Source organism: Zea mays, chromosome 2 (genome assembly GCF_902167145.1).
Source record: "Zea mays cultivar B73 chromosome 2, Zm-B73-REFERENCE-NAM-5.0, whole genome shotgun sequence".
Taxonomy (NCBI): Eukaryota; Viridiplantae; Streptophyta; class Magnoliopsida; order Poales; family Poaceae; genus Zea; species Zea mays.
The window spans coordinates 194751685-194770223 of record NC_050097.1 but is presented as its reverse complement, the minus strand read 5'-3'; the positions used below and the strand labels follow the sequence as shown (position 1 = coordinate 194770223).

The 18539-nt window shown below is 50.6% G+C and overlaps 2 pseudogenes; both read right to left on the bottom strand.

The window, feature by feature from the left end:
- Positions 1 to 14154: 14154 nt before the first annotated feature.
- On the bottom strand, positions 14155 to 15939 carry LOC109944589 (uncharacterized; annotated as a pseudogene).
- Positions 15940 to 15973: 34 nt separating this feature from the next.
- Positions 15974 to 17763, bottom strand: LOC109944364 (tonoplast dicarboxylate transporter-like; annotated as a pseudogene).
- Positions 17764 to 18539: the final 776 nt, after the last annotated feature.

The following is an 18539-nucleotide window of genomic DNA, read 5'->3' as shown; positions in this document are numbered from 1 at the left end:
GGTCCAAAATGGTAAATAAAAATGAAGAAACAATCCATGCATATCTTGTAAGTACTTATATTGGCTCAATTCCAAGCAACCTTGCACTCATATTATGCAAACTAGTTCAATTATGCACTTCTATATTTGCTTTGGTTTGTGTTGGCATCAATCACCAAAAAGGGGGAGATTGAAAGGGAATTATGCTTACACCTAGTTCCTATATAATTTTGGTGGTTGAATTGCCCAACACAAATCTTTGGACTAACTGGTTTGCCCAAGTGTATAGATTATACAGGTGTAAAAGGTTCACACTCAGCCAATAAAAAGACCAAGTTTTGGATTCAACAAAGGAGCAAAGGGGCAACCGAAGGCACCCCTGGTCTGGCGCACCGGACTGTCCGGTGTGCCACCGGACATGTCCGGTGCACCAGGGGGACTCAGACTCAAACTCGCCACCTTCGGGAATTTCCAGAGGCGACTCGGCTATAATTCACCGGACTGTCCGGTGTACACCGGACAGTGTCCGGTGCGCCAAGGGAGGTCGGCCTCAGGAACTCGCCAGCTTCGGGAAACTCCAACGGCTAGTCCGCTATAATTCACCGGACTGTCCGGTGTGCACCGGACTGTCCGGTGCGACTCCGGAGCAACGGCTACCTCCGCGCCAACGGCTACCTGCAGAGCAATAAATGCGCGCGCAGCGCGCGCAGGAGTCAGAATCGCCCATGCTGGCACACCGGACAGCAAACAGTACATGTCCGGTGTGCACCGGACACCAAGGCGGGCCCACAAGTCAGAAGCTCCAACGGTCAGAATCCAACGGCAGTGATGACGTGGCAGGGGGCACCGGACTGTCCGGTGTGCACCGGACTGTCCGGTGCGCCATCGAACAGACAGCCTCCCAACGGCCACTTTTGGTGGTTGGGGCTATAAATACCCCAACCACCCCACCATTCATTGCATCCAAGTTTTCCACTTCCCAACTACTACAAGAGCTCTAGCATTCAATTCTAGACACACCAAAGAGATCAAATCCTCTCCAATTCCACACAAAGCCCTAGTGACTAGTGAGAGTGATTTGTCGTGTTCATTTGAGCTCTTGCGCTTGGATTGCTTTCTCTCTTTCATTCTTTCTTGTGTTCAATACTCACTTGTAACCAAGGCAAGAGACACCAATTGTGTGGTGGTCCTTGCGGGGAGGTTTTGCTCCCGGTTGATTTGAGAAGAGAAAGCTCACTCGGTCCGAGGGACCGTTTGAGAGAGGGAAGGGTTGAAAGAGACCCGGCCTTTGTGGCCTCCTCAACGGGGAGTAGGTTTGCGAGAACCGAACCTCGGTAAAACAAATCCGTGTGTCTCACTTCATTATTCGCTTGCGATTTGTTTTGCGCCCTCTCTCGCGGACTCGTTTATATTTCTAACGCTAACCCGGCTTGTAGTTGTGTTTATATTTGTAAATTTCAGTTTCGCCCTATTCACCCCCCCTCTAGGCGACTATCAGGCGCACGTACGTTGAGGGCAAGGCGGCGGTGGATGTTGTACCTGTACTGCTCGATGGCGAGCGCGAGGATGAAGCTCCCGTCCCGAGGACGAGGCAGATGACGTCGAGGATATGTCGAACGCTGGAAAGAGGAACAGGGGCGCCACGGCGTCCGTGATCCATCCACCACAGGAACACCCACGCCAGCAACCCGAGCATGTTGCGCGCCGCGGGTTGCCCGCCGAGGTCCCCCGCCGTCGCGCTGACCAGCAGCGCGCACGCCAGCGGGCCCGACGCGACGGCCACGAACCTGTTGGCGAGCACGGACCTGAGCGCGCGGAGCGCACCGCCGCGGGCCTGTCGTCGTGCACGGACAGCAGTGGTGGCCTCTCGTCACTTCCTCCGTCGAGCTCTCCCACTCCCAGCAGGCACGTCGCGGATCCATGGCAGGACAAAACTCGTCACAGGCCAACCGTGCTTACGCTTTGCAGCCGTGCCGAGTTCGATTGCTTGCTTCTTTGCAGTGGCGGCGGAGGACGGAATAATAATTAAGTATAGCTGAAAAGGATAAAAAGGAAAAAATATATGATGTAACACATAAGACTTAAATTTGGAACCTATTGAATACAAACAGTATATACTTACCACTACACCAAACATGTATTTTATGTATGGCTCTAGCCCTAGTAGGCCATATTCGCCACTGCTTCTTTGGCTGCTTTTATAAGCGAGGGGAGCACAACTGTTACAAAAACGAAAAGTCATACGGCAGTAAGTTAATCCCGTGCATGTACACACGTAAGCGCAATTTTTTCTATATAATAAACGGCGACGCAAAGCTCGCCCAGCGTTTGGCCACGTCTGCCTAATTAATTTCCGTCGTTCGATCACAAATCAGCGCTCTAAATCAATCAATCTTTCCCTTGCAGAACCTCCTTCCCGTCCGTGCTCGAAGCCTCCAGAAGCTATTAAAAACAGAACAAATGGTTGATAAAAAAACAAAGGGATAAAACACCAGCGTACCTTCTAGCTGGGCGAGAGAGCAGAGCTGCACCCGCGCGGAGGAGCCGAGGCGACGAAGGCGACGCAGGTCAGCACACGCCTTGCATTTTCATTTTTTTCCTCCCACCTCCGGTTCGAATCCGCGTCTCCCTCGGGTCGCTGCATCCTAGCTGCCTCTCTTTAGGGTTTAGGGATTTCTCATCGCGGAGCTGCACCCGAGCGGAGGAGCCGAGGCGAAGAAGGCGACGCCGGTCAGCAGGTGCTTCTTATTCCACGTCTTGCATTTTCATTTTCCTCCCATCTCCTGTTCGAATCCGCGTCGGGTCGCCACATCCCATCTCCACCTCTTCCCTCGAGCCGCCGCATCCTAGCTGCCTCTCTTTAGGGTTTAGGAAATCCTCCTAGCCTGGAGGGTTCCGGGACCTTCTGGCGCGGGAGGATGGCGGGAGGGGTCGTGGACCAGTCGTTGCTGCCCCAGATCCATGCCCTCTTCTCCGACCCGCTTCGCGTGGTAATGATGGGCTCAGCACCCGCTTTAAACTCCCCTTCGATCTCGCGGTGCGTGGGTTAGCTGTTTCGTAGACTCTTACGGTTTTAGCGCGGCCTCTTCCAGTTAGCGCGGCCTGTGTTGGGCCGGCTCCCCTCGTCGTTCCAGCGGTACACGATGATCCCGCTCTTGTCGCTCCACTCCCCGTCGATGCCCTGGTGCGGCGGCGACAGGGAGAACAGCCCCTTCTCGCCTGCGATGCACACGGCAAGCTCAGATACCCGGCCTCAACAACAACACTGGGTAGCGTATATGGGTTTGTATGGGCCTCCATCTACAATAGTGGGCCTATAGGATTAAGTCTAAAGCCGTCGCACACAGGATGTGGCCGTACACAGGATGAGAGGATAATACCTGTGACGTGGCCATGGAAGGCGCAGGCGCTCGGGTGGTTCTCCTCGTCTCGGTAAGAGCCGCCGCATCTCAGGCACCTCTTCCGCTCCTTGTGCTCCTCCGTCGCTGCCGCGGTCCAGCTGCTGCCCGGAGTCGCTCTGACTGACGCCAAGCGCGGCCACCGCGCACTGCGACGGGGAGACCTACACGGGGATGGGAGCGAGGGGCGGCGGGGCAGCTTGGGCACTAGGGGCGAGCAGGTCCTGGTTGGTGCCAGAGGAGAGGACGCCATTGCGTGGAGTGTGTAGTGTAACACAAGACGGAGTGGCGGCCGTCTGCGGCATCTCGATGATATGGAAAAAACGTCATTTGGGCCTTTCGGCCTGTTAGTATCCATTGGGCCAAAAACAAAGCCTGCATACTGGACTATCATCACGGTGCATGGCGTGTTGTTGTGGATCCACATGCTGATGAACACGGTCGTGCCGCAGACGCCGAGGAGCAGCAGGTGCGTTCGTGAAAGGGAAATGTGCCCTTGGGCCATTTCTAAGTATTTTGGTGATTGAGTGCAAACACAAGTGCTTAAATGTGAATCTATGCCCATGGATGAACAAAGTGCAAATCACAAGTAAAGGTATGTTTCTAAGCCTTAGTACATTGGTTTTGTGTTCTAATATACTTGTCTAAAGTGTTAGAAACAGAAAAGAAAAGAGGTGCAAAAGACTTGGCTGTGTACAGCCAAGACTCAGCTCGGTCTGGCACACCGGCTGTCCGGTGGTGCACCGGACAGTGTCCGGTGCGCCAGGCTGACTTGGCGTGAAGAAGCCGCTCTCGGGAATTCGCCGACGGCGTACGGCTATAATTCACCGGACTGTCCGGTGTGCACCGGACTGTCCGGTGAGCCAACAGTCGGCCGGGCCAACGGTCGGCCGCGCGATCTGCGCGGGACACGTGGCCGAGCCAACGGTCGGAAGGGGGCACCGGACTGTCCGGTGTGCACCGGACATGTCCGGTGCGCCAGCGGCTCCCAGATCTGCAACGGTCGGCTGCGTTGTTTAAGGAAGGAAATCGGGCACCGGACAGTGTCCGGTGTGCACCGGACTGTCCGGTGCGCCAAACGACAGAAGGCAAGAATGGACTTCTAGATTTGGTCTCAACGGCTCCTAGCTGCCTTGGGGCTATAAAAGCAGTGGCGGACGCAGGACAAAAACTCATAGGGGGCCAAAAAACCACATGACAAATCAAGCAAAGGATCGTAAAAATCAGCGTTGCATTGAATTCAAGTTTTATATCAATACACGATATAAATTCAAAGAAAAAATAAATAAAAAAAGTAAACATATTGTTAAGTTCTTACTAGCCTAATAAAAATCGGGTGTACCTTGTCGAATATTGATCTCTTCGATGGCATGTGTATCGAGAAAGGGGTGGGTCAAGGGACGTCTCTAGTTGAGAGATAGGACTCGTTGGTTCGATAAGCTCGCTGACCTCCAAGGACGGGTCACATCACCGCGACGAGCGAGATCGGACATGCCGAGCTAGCTAGCGTCATGAGGATGACGAGCAAGGCGGGGGCACTGGGAAGGGGTGGGGTTGTGCAGTGTCGCGACATAAGGAATGAGACATCGAAGCAGACTGGATCAGGCGGTGTTGATAAGAATGGGACTGGGCCATAGTCAAAATGTTTCTGGATCGATTGGATTGAGGGCGGGGTCATGGGTCGTTGGTCAACACTTTAAAAGGGGAAGTATACATCTATGGGACGGGAATATTATGAATTTGATATGTTGAGTCTAATGGGTCGATGATCTCAGGTTGATTCTATGGGTTAAGGGCCGTGTTCTAAAATTTCAATAACAACCTAACACCAGTCTAATATCATCTCATTCTACCATTTGAAACTTTAGGCTATCTATATCAGATTCCCTATCTTATCCTCTATTTTAAACCTTACTTTACAAATAGTATCATCTACAGTTCTATGTCCCCTGTTTTACACTACCTGTTGGAGACAGTATTATACAAACAGAAAACTTCAATCGATCTAAAACTTTAATTTTTCTCTATACTAACACTAAATGAATATTAGATATATAAGAGAGAGAGAAAATTGAGGGGGGGCCATGGCCCACTTTGCCCCCCCTCTCGGTCCGCCCCTGTATAAAAGGGACCCCTAGGCGCATGGAGGAGAACACCAAGCATTCCTACAACATTCCTAAGCACCAAGACATCGATTCCGCGCATTTGGTTCATTGTGATAGCATCTAGAGCTCTTGTTGAGTTGTGAACTCATTGAGTTGTGTTGCGAGCTCTTGTTGCGACTTGTGTGCGTGCTGTTGCTCTGATTTTGAGTCTTGTGTGCGTTGCTGGTTCCTCCCTTACTCCGTATTTCTTTGTGAATCTCAAGTGTAAGGGTGAGAGGCTCCAAGTTGTGGAGATTCCTCGCAAACGGGATATTGAAAGGCAAAGCAAAACACCGTGGTATTCAAGTTGGTCTTTGGACCGCTTGAGAGGGGTTGATTGCAACCCTCGTCCGTTGGGACGCCACAACGTGGAGTAGGCAAGCGTTGGTCTTGGCCGAACCACGGGATAAACCACTGTGTCATCTCTGTGTTTGATCTCTTGTGGTATTGTGTTTTGTTGAGACTCCTCTCTAGCCACTTGGCGATTATTGTGCTAACACTTAACAGATTTTTGGGGCTATAAGTTTAAGTTTCACAGGATCACCTATTCACCCCCCCTCTAGGTGCTCTCAATTGGTATCGGAGCCATTCTCTTCAAGAAAGGGACTAACCGCCCGAAGAGATGGATCCTAAGGGGAAGGGAATCGTGATCAACGACAAGGAGAAGGAGTCTTTCGTCAACGAGCCCAAAGATGACAAGCCTACCGACTCCGGCTCGGGTCATAGACGAAAGGAAGGGAAGAAGAAGAAGACAAGGCGCATCAAGGAGATCGTCTACTACGACGACAGCGATGAGTCTACTTCTTCCCAAAAGGACGACGACAACGACTACAGGAAGACGGTCAATTCGAACTTTTCATTTGATTATTCTCGTATTCCACATAGTTCGAACTCGCATTTGCTTTCCATTCCTCTTGGCAAACCTCCACACTTTGATGGGGAGGACTACGGATTTTGGAGTCACAAAATGCGTAGTCATTTATTCTCTCTCCATCCAAGCATATGGGAGATTGTAGAAAATGGAATGAAATTTGATAGCTCGGATAGCCCTATGTTTATTAATGAACAGATTCATAAAAATGCACAAGCTACTACTGTGTTGCTAGCCTCTTTGTGCAGGGACGAGTACAATAAGGTGAGCGGCTTGGACAATGCCAAGCAGATATGGGACACCCTCAAGATTGCTCACGAGGGGAACGACATCACCATGCTCACTAAAATGGAGTTGGTGGAGGGCGAGCTTGGAAGATTTGCGATGATAAGGGGCGAGGAGCCAACCCAAACATACAACCGGCTCAAGACCCTTATCAACAAAATAAGGAGCTATGGAAGCACGCGATGGACGGACCATGACGTCGTTCGACTATTACTAAGGTCCTTTACCATTCTTGATCCTCATTTGGTGAATAATATTCGTGAGAATCCCAGGTACACCAAAATGTCGCCCGAAGAAGTTCTTGGGAAATTCGTAAGCGGACGAATGATGATCAAGGAGGCAAGATACGTGGACGACGCGTTGAATGGTCCTATTCATGAGCCTCAATCCATTGCTCTCAAGGCAACGAGGAGCAAGGAGGCGCTACCCAGCAAGGTGGCGCAAATTGAGACGGCCAGTCTTAATGATGAAGAGATGGCCCTCATCATCAAAAGATTCAAGACGGCACTAAAGGGTCGCAAGGGACAGCCAAGCAAGACTAAGACCAAGGGAAAGCGATCATGCTTCAAATGCGGTAAGCTTGGTCATTTTATTGCTAACTGTCCCGACAATGATAGTGACCAGGAACACGGGAGCAAGAGGGAAAAGAAGAAGCATTACAAGAAGGCCAAGGGCGAGGCACATATCGGAAAGGAGTGGGATTCGGATTGCTCCTCCTCCGACTCCGACATTGAAGGACTCGCCGCCACTGCCTTCAACAAGTCATCCCTCTTCCCCAACGAGCGTCACACATGCCTTATGGCAAGGGAGAAGAAGGTATGTAATCAAAACAATTCACTTATGATTCTTCCAGTGATGATGAGTCTAGTGATGATGAAATAGATTACTCTAGTTTGTTCAAGGGATTGGATAGAACTAAAGTAGATAAAATTAATGAATTGATTGATGCCTTGAATGAAAAAGATAGACTCTTAGAAAAACAAGAGGACCTTTTGTATGAAGAGCATGACAAATTTGTAGAAGCACAAAAATCTTATGCTTTAGAAGTTAAAAGAAATGAAGTGCTTTCTAGTGAACTATCTTCTTGTCATGAAACCATTGCTACTTTAAAGAGTGTTAATGATGACTTAAATGCTAAACTAGAAATAGCAAATAAATCTAACTCTTGTGTAGAACATGTTATGATTTGCACTAGGTGTAAAGACTTTGATATTGATGCTTGTAGTGAACACCTAGTTTCAATCTCCAAATTAAAAGATGAATTGGCTAGTCTTAATGCCCAACTTAAGACTAGCAAAAGTGATTTTGATAAGCTAAAATTTGCAAGGGATGCCTACACGATTGGTAGACACCCCTCAATTAAGGATGGACTTGGCTTCAAGAGAGAAGCCAAGAACTTAACAAGCCATAAGGCTCCCATTCCCGCTAAGGAGAAAGGGAAGGCTCCTATGGCTACTAGTGCTAAAAGGAACCATGCCTTTTTGTATCATGATAGGAGACAAACTAGAAATGCTTATAGGAGTTATAATGCGCACGATGATTTTTCTCATGCTATGTTTGCTTCTAGTTCTTCATATGTGCATGATAGAAATGTCGGTAGAAGGGATGTTGTTCATAATATGCCTAGGAGAAATGTTGTTAATATTCCTAGGAAAGTTAATGAGCCTTCTACAATATATCATGCTTTGAATGCTTCCTTTGCAATTTGTAGAAAGGATAGAAAGGTAATTGCTAGGAAGTTAGGGGCAAAATGCAAGGGTGATAAAACTTGCATTTGGGTCCCTAAGGAAATTGTGACTAACCTTGTAGGACCCAACATGAGTTGGGTACCTAAGACCCAAGCCTAAATTTGCCTTGCAGGTTTATGCATCCGGGGGTTCAAGCTGGATTATCAACAGCGGATGCACAAACCATATGACGGGGGAGAAGAAGATGTTCACCTCTTACGTCAAGAATAAGGATTCCCAAGATTCAATTATATTCGGTGATGGGAATCAAGGCAAGGTAAAAGGGTTAGGTAAAATTGCAATTTCTAATGAGCACTTTATCTCTAATGTGTTTTTAGTAGAGTCTCTTGGATATAATTTGCTATCGGTTAGTCAATTATGCAATATGGGATATAACTGTCTATTTACAAATGTAGATGTGTCTGTCTTTAGAAGAAGTGATGGTTCACTAGCTTTTAAGGGTGTATTAGACGGCAAGCTTTACTTAGTTGATTTTGCAAAAGAAGAGGTCGGTCTAGATGCATGCTTAATTGCTAAGACTAGCATGGGCTGGCTGTGGCATCGCCGCTTAGCACATGTGGGGATGAAGAACCTTCACAAGCTTCTAAAGGGAGAACACGTGATAGGTTTGACTAACGTACAATTCGAAAAAGATAGACCTTGTGCAGCTTGTCAAGCAGGTAAACAAGTGGGAGGAGCACATCACAGCAAGAATGTGATGACCACTTCAAGACCTCTGGAGCTGCTGCATATGGACCTCTTCGGACCCGTCGCCTATCTGAGCATAGGAGGAAGTAAGTATGGTCTAGTTATTGTTGATGACTTTTCCCGCTTCACTTGGGTATTCTTTTTGCAGGATAAATCTGAAACCCAAGGGACCCTCAAGCGCTTCCTCAGGAGAGCTCAAAATGAGTTTGAGCTCAAAGTGAAGAAGATAAGGAGCGACAACGGGACCGAATTCAAGAACCTTCAAGTAGAGGAGTTCCTTGAAGAGGAAGGGATCAAGCACGAGTTCTCCGCTCCCTACACACCACAGCAAAATGGTGTGGTAGAGAGGAAGAACAGGACGCTCATCGATATGGCGAGGACGATGCTAGGAGAGTTCAAGACCCCCGAGTGCTTTTGGACGGAAGCCGTGAACACGGCTTGCCACGCCATCAACAGGGTCTACCTTCATCGCCTCCTCAAGAAGACGTCGTATGAGCTACTAACCGGTAACAAACCCAATGTATCTTACTTTCGTGTATTTGGGAGCAAGTGCTACATTCTAGTAAAGAAGGGTAGAAATTCTAAGTTTGCTCCCAAAGCTGTAGAAGAGTTTTTGCTAGGTTATGACTCAAATACAAAGGCGTATAGAGTCTTCAACAAATCATCGGGTTTGGTTGAAGTCTCTAGCGACGTTGTATTTGATGAGACTAATGGCTCTCCAAGAGAGCAAGTTGTTGATTATGATGATGTAGATGAAGAAGATGTTCCGACGGCCGCTATACGAACCATGGCGATTGGAGAAGTGCGGCCACAGGAACATGATGAACGAGATCAACCTTCTTCCTCAACTATCGTGCATCCCCCAACTCAAGACGATGAACAGGTTCATCAACAGGAGGCGTGTGATCAAGGGGGAGCACAAGATGATCATGTAATGGAGGAAGAAGCGGAACCGGCACCTCCAACCCAAGTTCGAGCGATGATTCAAAGGGATCATCCCGTCGACCAAATTCTGGGTGACATTAGCAAGGGAGTAACTACTCGGTCTCGATTAGTTAATTTTTGTGAACATTACTCCTTTGTCTCTTCTATTGAGCCTTTTAGGGTAGAAGAGGCCTTGCTAGATCCGGATTGGGTATTGGCCATGCAGGAGGAACTAAACAACTTCAAGAGGAATGAAGTTTGGACGCTGGTGCCTCGTCCCAAGCAGAATGTTGTGGGAACCAAGTGGGTGTTCCGCAACAAACAAGACGAGCACGGAGTGGTGACAAGGAACAAGGCTCGACTTGTGGCAAAAGGTTATGCCCAAGTCGCAGGTTTGGATTTTGAGGAGACTTTTGCTCCTGTGGCTAGGCTAGAGTCAATTCGTATCTTGCTAGCATATGTCGCTCACCATTCTTTCAGGTTGTTCCAAATGGATGTGAAGAGCGCTTTCCTCATCGGGCCAATAAAGGAGGAGGTGTACGTGGAGCAACCCCCTGGCTTCAAGGATGAACGGTACCCCGACCACGTGTGTAAGCTCTCTAAGGCGCTCTATGGACTTAAGCAAGCCCCAAGAGCATGGTATGAATGCCTTAGAGACTTTTTAATTGCTAATGCTTTCAAGGTTGGGAAAGCCAATCCAACTCTTTTTACAAAGACATGTGATGGTGATTTGTTTGTGTGCCAAATTTATGTCGATGACATAATATTTGGTTCTACTAACCAAAAGTCTTGTGAAGAGTTTAGCAGGGTGATGACGCAGAAATTCGAGATGTCGATGATGGGCGAGTTGAACTACTTCCTTGGGTTCCAAGTGAAGCAACTCAAGGACGGCACCTTTATCTCCCAAACAAAGTACACGCAAGACTTGCTGAAGCGGTTTGGGATGAAGGACGCCAAGCCCGCAAAGACTCCAATGGGGACCGACGGACACACCGACCTCAACAAAGGAGGTAAGTCCGTTGATCAAAAAGCATACCGGTCAATGATAGGGTCTTTACTTTATTTATGTGATAGTAGACCGGATATTATGCTTAGCGTATGCATGTGTGCTAGATTTCAATCCGATCCTAAGGAGTGTCACTTAGTGGCGGTGAAGCGAATTCTTAGATATTTGGTTGCTACGCCTTGCTTCGGGCTCTGGTATCCAAAGGGGTCTACCTTTGACTTGGTTGGATACTCAGATTCCGACTATGTTGGATGTAAGGTCGATAGAAAGAGTACATCGGGGACGTGCCAATTCTTAGGAAGGTCCCTGGTGTCGTGGAACTCTAAGAAACAAACTTCCGTTGCCCTATCCACCGCTGAGGCCGAGTACGTTGCCGCAGGACAGTGTTGCGCGCAACTGCTTTGGATGAGGCAAACCCTCTGGGACTTTGGCTACAATCTGAGCAAAGTCCCACTCCTATGTGATAATGAGAGTGCTATCCGCATGGCGGAAAATCCTGTTGAGCACAGCCGCACAAAGCACATAGACATCCGGCGTCACTTTCTGAGAGACCACCAGCAAAAGGGAGATATCGAAGTGTTTCATGTTAGCACCGAGAACCAGCTAGCCGATATCTTTACCAAACCTCTAGATGAGAAGACCTTTTGCAGGCTGCGTAGTGAACTAAATGTCTTAGATTCGCGGAACTTGGATTGAATTGTAGCATACATGTGTTTATGCCTTTGATCATGTTCATTCTGCATTTTGTTGCTCATTATGGTGCTCAAGTTGTACAAACACTCCCTGGACCTCACAAGTCCGTTGCAAAGTGATGCACATGTTTAGGGGGAGATGTGTTACAACTCGACCCTTTGAGACTAACCATATGCTTGAGTTTGCTTGATTTAGTCTCGAAGGAGAATTGAAAGGGAAAAGGTGGACTTGGACCATGAAAGACTTCCACTGCACACTGCACTCCGATGAGAGGGTAACTTATTCCAAGTCCATCTCATGAACTCTTATTGCCACTTGCTCTTAATTGAAGATTTTGGTGAGGCAATGGGGTTATAGGGCCAAGATTGATCCCGTTTTGGTGTTTGATGCCAAGGGGGGAGAAAATAAAGGCCAAAGCAATAAATGGATCAGCTACCACTTGAGAGATTTTGAAAATAGTAGAATAGAGCTTTTTGTTTGTCTCTCGTGTCAAAAGATGGTTTCTTGTGGGGAGAAATGTTGATTATGGGAAAAAGGGGGAGTTTTTGAAATCTTTGATCAATCTCTTTTGGAATGACTCTCTTTATGCTTCAACATGTGTGTTTGACTTAGAGATAGAGATTTGAGTTTGATTTGCAAAAAACAAACCAAGTGGTGGCAAAGGATGATCCATATATGCCAAAATTGAATAAAACTCAAATTTATTTTTATTTGAAGTGATTTTGCACTTGTTCTAGTTGCTTTATGTTGTGTTGGCATAAATCACCAAAAAGGGGGAGATTGAAAGGGAAATGTGCCCTTGGGCCATTTCTAAGTATTTTGGTGATTGAGTGCAAACACAAGTGCTTAAATGTGAATCTATGCCCATGGATGAACAAAGTGCAAATCACAAGTAAAGGTATGTTTCTAAGCCTTAGTACATTGGTTTTGTGTTCTAATATACTTGTCTAAAGTGTTAGAAACAGAAAAGAAAAGAGGTGCAAAAGACTTGGCTGTGTACAGCCAAGACTCAGCTCGGTCTGGCACACCGGACTGTCCGGTGGTGCACCGGACAGTGTCCGGTGCGCCAGGCAGACTCGGCGTGAAGAAGCCGCTCTCGGGAATTCGCCGACGGCGTACGACTATAATTCACCGGACTGTCCGGTGTGCACCGGACTGTCCGGTGAGCCAACGGTCGGCCGGGCCAACGGTCGGCCGCGCGATCTGCGCGGGACACGTGGCCGAGCCAACGGTCGGAAGGGGGCACCGGACTGTCCGGTGTGCACCGGACATGTCCGGTGCGCCAGCGGCTCCCAGATCTGCAACGGTCGGCTGCGTTGTTTAAGGAAGGAAATCGGGCACCGGACAGTGTCCGGTGTGCACCGGACTGTCCGGTGCGCCAAACGACAGAAGGCAAGAATGGCCTTCCAGATTTGGTCTCAACGGCTCCTAGCTGCCTTGGGGCTATAAAAGGGACCCCTAGGCGCATGGAGGAGAACACCAAGCATTCTTACAACATTCCTAAGCACCAAGACATCGATTCCGTGCATTTGGTTCATTGTGATAGCATCTAGAGCTCTTGTTGAGTTGTGAACTCATTGAGTTGTGTTGCGAGCTCTTGTTGCGACTTGTGTGCGTGCTGTTGCTCTGATTTTGAGTCTTGTGTGTGTTGCTGGTTCCTCCCTTACTCCGTATTTTTTGTGAATCTCAAGTGTAAGGGCGAGAGGCTCCAAGTTGTGGAGATTCCTCGCAAACGGGATATTGAAAGGCAAAGCAAAACACCGTGGTATTCAAGTTGGTCTTTGGACCGCTTGAGAGGGGTTGATTGCAACCCTCGTCCGTTGGGACGCCACAACGTGGAGTAGGCAAGTGTTGGTCTTGGCCGAACCACGGGATAAACCACTGTGTCATGTTTGATCTCTTGTGGTATTTTGTTTTGTTGAGACTCCTCTCTAGCCACTTGGCGATTATTGTGCTAACACTTAACAGATTTTTGGGGCTATAAGTTTAAGTTTCACAGGATCACCTATTCACCCCCCCTCTAGGTGCTCTCAGTTCGGACGCGCGAGCGCGGCGCACGTACGTTGAGGGCAAGGCGGCGGTGGATGTTGTACCTGTACTGCTCGATGGCGAGCGCGAGGATGAAGCTCCCGTCCCGAGGACGAGGCAGATGACGTCGAGGATATGCCGAACGCTGGAAAGAGGAACAGGGGCGCCACGGCGTCCGTGATCCATCCACCACAGGAACACCCACGCCAGCAACCCGAGCATGTTGCGCGCCGCGGGTTGCCCGCCGAGGTCCCCCGCCGTCGCGCTGACCAGCAGCGCGCACGCCAGCGGGCCCGACGCGACGGCCACGAACCTGTTGGCGAGCACGGACCTGAGCGCGCAGAGCGCACCGCCGCGGGCCTGTCGTCGTGCACGGACAGCAGTGGTGGCCTCTCGTCACTTCCTCCGTCGAGCTCTCCCACTCCAGCAGGCGCGTTGCGGATCCATGGCAGGACAAAACTCGTCACAGGCCAACCGTGCTTACGCTTTTCAGCCGTGCCGAGTTCGATTGCTTGCTTCTTTGCAGTGGCGGCGGAGGACGGAATAATAATTAAGTATAGCTGAAAAGGATAAAAAAGAAAAAAATATGATGTAACACATAAGACTTAAATTTGGAACCTATTGAATACAAACAGTATATACTTACCACTACACCAAACATGTATTTTATGTATGGCTCTAGCCCTAGTAGGCCATATTCGCCACTGCTTCTTTGGCTGCTTTTATAAGCGAGGGGAGCACAACTGTTACAAAAACGAAAAGTCATACGGCAGTAAGTTAATCCCGTGCATGTACACACGTAGGCGCAATTTTTTCTATATAATAAACGGCGACGCAAAGCTCGCCCAGCGTTTGGCCACGTCTGCCTAATTAATTTCCGTCGTCCGATCACAAATCAGCGCTCTAAATCAATCAATCTTTCCCTTGCAGAACCTCCTTCCCGTCCGTGCTCGAAGCCTCCAGAAGCTATTAAAAAACAGAACAAATGATTGATAAAAAAACAAAGGGATAAAACACCAGCGTACCTTCTAGCTGTGCGAGAGAGCAGAGCTGCACCCGCGCGGAGGAGCCGAGGCGACGAAGGCGACGCAGGTCAGCACACGCCTTGCATTTTCATTTTTTTTCCTCCCACCTCCGGTTCGAATCCGCGTCTCCCTCGGGTCGCTGCATCCTAGCTGCCTCTCTTTAGGGTTTAGGGATTTCTCATCGCAGAGCTGCACCCGAGCGGAGGAGCCGAGGCGAAGAAGGCGACGCCGGTCAGCAGGTGCTTCTTATTCCACGTCTTGCATTTTCATTTTCCTCCCATCTCCTGTTCGAATCCGCGTCGGGTCGCCACATCCCAGCTCCACCTCTTCCCTCGAGCCGCCGCATCCTAGCTGCCTCTCTTTAGGGTTTAGGAAATTCTCCTAGCCTGGAGGGTTCCGGGACCTTCTGGCGCGGGAGGATGGCGGGAGGGGTCGTGGACCAGTCGTTGCTGCCCCAGATCCATGCCCTCTTCTCCGACCCGCTTCGCGTGGTAATGATGGGCTCAACACCCGCTTTAAACTCCCCTTCGATCTCGTGGTGCGTGGGTTAGCTGTTTCGTAGACTCCTACGGTTTTAGCGCGGCCTCTTCCAGTTAGCGCGGCCTGTGTTGGGCCGGCTCCCCTCGTTGTTCCAGCGGTACACGATGATCCCGCTCTTGTCGCTCCACTCCCCGTCGATGCCCTGGTGCGGAGGCGACAGGGACAACAGCCCCTTCTCGCCTGCGATGCACACGGCAAGTTCAGATACCCGGCCTCAACAACAACACTGGGTAGTGTATATGGGTTTGTATGGGCCTCCATCTACAATAGTGGGCCTATAGGATTAAGTCTAAAGCCGCCGCACACAGGATGTGGCCGTACACAGGATGAGAGGATAATACCTGTGACGTGGCCATGGAAGGCGCAGGCGCTCGGGTGGTTCTCCTCGTCTCGGTAAGAGCCGCCGCATCTCAGGCACCTCTTCCGCTCCTTGTGCTCCTCCGTCGCTGCCGCGGTCCAGCTGCTGCCCGGAGTCGCTCTGACTGACGCCAAGCGCGGCCACCGCGCACTGCGACGGGGAGACCTAACGGGGATGGGAGCGAGGGGCGGCGGGGCAGCTTGGGCACTAGGGGCGAGCAGGTCCTGGTTGGTGCCAGAGGAGAGGATGCCATTGCGTGGAGTGTGTAGTGTAACACAAGACGGAGTGGCGGCCGTCTGCGGCATCTCGATGATATGAAAAAAAACGTCATTTGGGCCTTTCGGCCTGTTAGTATCCATTGGGCCAAAAACAAAGCCTGCATACTGGACCATCATCACGGTGCATGGCGTGTTGTTGTGGATCCACATGCTGATGAACACGGTCGTGCCGCAGACGCCGAGGAGCAGCAGGTGCGTTCGGACGCGCGAGCGCGGCGCACGTACGTTGAGGGCAAGGTGGCGGTGGATGCTGTACCTGTACTGCTCGATGGCGAGCGCGGGGATGAAGCTCCCGTCTCGAGGACGAGGCAGATGACGTCGAGGATATGCCGAACGCTGGAAAGAGGAACAGGGGCGCCACGGCGTCCGTGATCCATCCACCACAGGAACACCCACGCCAGCAACCCGAGCATGTTGCGCGCCGCGGGTTGCCCGCCGAGGTCCCCCGCCGTCGCGCTGACCAGCAGCGCGCACGCCAGCGGGCCCGACGCGACGGCCACGAACCTGTTGGCGAGCACAGACCTGAGCGCGCGGAGCGCACCGCCGCGGGCCTGTCGTCGTGCACGGACAGCAGTGGTGGCCTCTCGTCACTTCCTCCGTCGAGCTCTCCCACTCCCAGCAGGCGCGTCGTGGATCCATGGCAGGACAAAACTCGTCACAGGCCAACCGTGCTTACGCTTTGCAGCCGTGCCGAGTTCGATTGCTTGCTTCTTTGCAGTGGCGGCAGAGGACGGAATAATAATTAAGTATAGCTGAAAAGGATAAAAAGGAAAAAAAATATGATGTAACACATAAGACTTAAATTTGAAACCTATTGAATACAAACAGTATATACTTACCACTACACCAAACATGTATTTTATGTATGGCTCTAGCCCTAGTAGGCCATATTCGCCACTGCTTCTTTGGCTGCTTTTATAAGCGAGGGGAGCACAACTGTTACAAAAACGAAAAGTCATACGGCAGTAAGTTAATCCCGTGCATGTGCACACGTAGGCGCAATTTTTTCTATATAATAAATGGCGACGCAAAGCTCGCCCAGCGTTTGGCCACGTCTGCCTAATTAATTTCCGTCGTCCGATCACAAATCAGCGCTCTAAATCAATCAATCTTTCCCTTGCAGAACCTCCTTCCCGTCCGTGCTCGAAGCCTCCAGAAGCTATTAAAAAACAGAACAAATGGTTGATAAAAAAACAAAGGGATAAAACACCAGCGTACCTTCTAGCTGGGCGAGATAGCAGAGCTGCACCCGCACGGAGGAGCCGAGGCGACGAAGGCGACGCAGGTCAGCACACGCCTTGCATTTTCATTTTTTTCCTCCCACCTCCGGTTCGAATCCGCGTCTCCCTCGGGTCGCTGCATCCTAGCTGCCTCTCTTTAGGGTTTAGGGATTTCTCATCGCAGAGCTGCACCCGAGCGGAGGAGCCGAGGCGAAGAAGGCGACGCCGGTCAGCAGGTGCTTCTTATTCCACGTCTTGCATTTTCATTTTCCTCCCATCTCCTGTTCGAATCCGCGTCGGGTCGCCACATCCCAGCTCCACCTCTTCCCTCGAGCCGTCGCATCCTAGCTGCCTCTCTTTAGGGTTTAGGAAATTCTCCTAGCCTGGAGGGTTCCGGGACCTTCTGGCGCGGGAGGATGGCGGGAGGGGTCGTGGACCAGTCGTTGCTGCCCCAGATCCATGCCCTCTTCTCCGACCCGCTTCGCGTGGTAATGATGGGCTCAGCACCCGCTTTAAACTCCCCTTCGATCTCGCGGTGTGTGGGTTAGCTGTTTCGTAGACTCCTACGGTTTTAGCGCGGCCTCTTCCAGTTAGCGCGGCCTCTTCCAGTTAGCGCGGCCTGTGTTGGGCCGGCTCCCCTCGTCGTTCCAGCGGTACATGATGATCCCGCTCTTGTCGCTCCACTCCCCGTCGATGCCCTGGTGCGGCGGCGACAGGGAGAACAGCCCCTTCTCGCCTGCGATGCACACGGCAAGCTCAGATACCCGGCCTCAACAACAACACTGGGTAGCGTATATGGGTTTGTATGGGCCTCCATCTACAATAGTGGGCCTATAGGATTAAGTCTAGAGCCCAAACAATGTGGCCGTACACAGGATGAGAGGATAACACCTGTGACGTGGCCATGGAAGGCGCAGGCGGTCGGGTGGTTCTCCTCGTCTCGGTAAGAGCCGCCGCATCTCAGGCACCTCTTCCGCTCCTTGTGCTCCTCCGTCGCTGCCGCGGTCCAGCTGCTGCCCGGAGTCGCTCTGACTGACGCCAAGCGCGGCCACCGCGCACAGCGACGGGGAGACCTACACGGGGATGGGAGCGAGGGGCGGCGAGGCAGCTTGGGCACTAGGGGCGAGCAGGTCCTGGTTGGTGCCAGAGGAGAGGACGCCATTGTGTGGAATGTGTAACACGAGACGGAGTGGCGGCCGTCTGCGGCATCTCGATGATATGGAAAAAACGTCATTTGGGCCTTTCGGCCTGTTAGTCTCCATTGGGCCAAAAACAAAGCCTGAATACTGGACCATCATCACGGTGCACAGTGTGTCCGAATTTTTTTTGCATTTTGGCCCTTTAATGGAAATAAA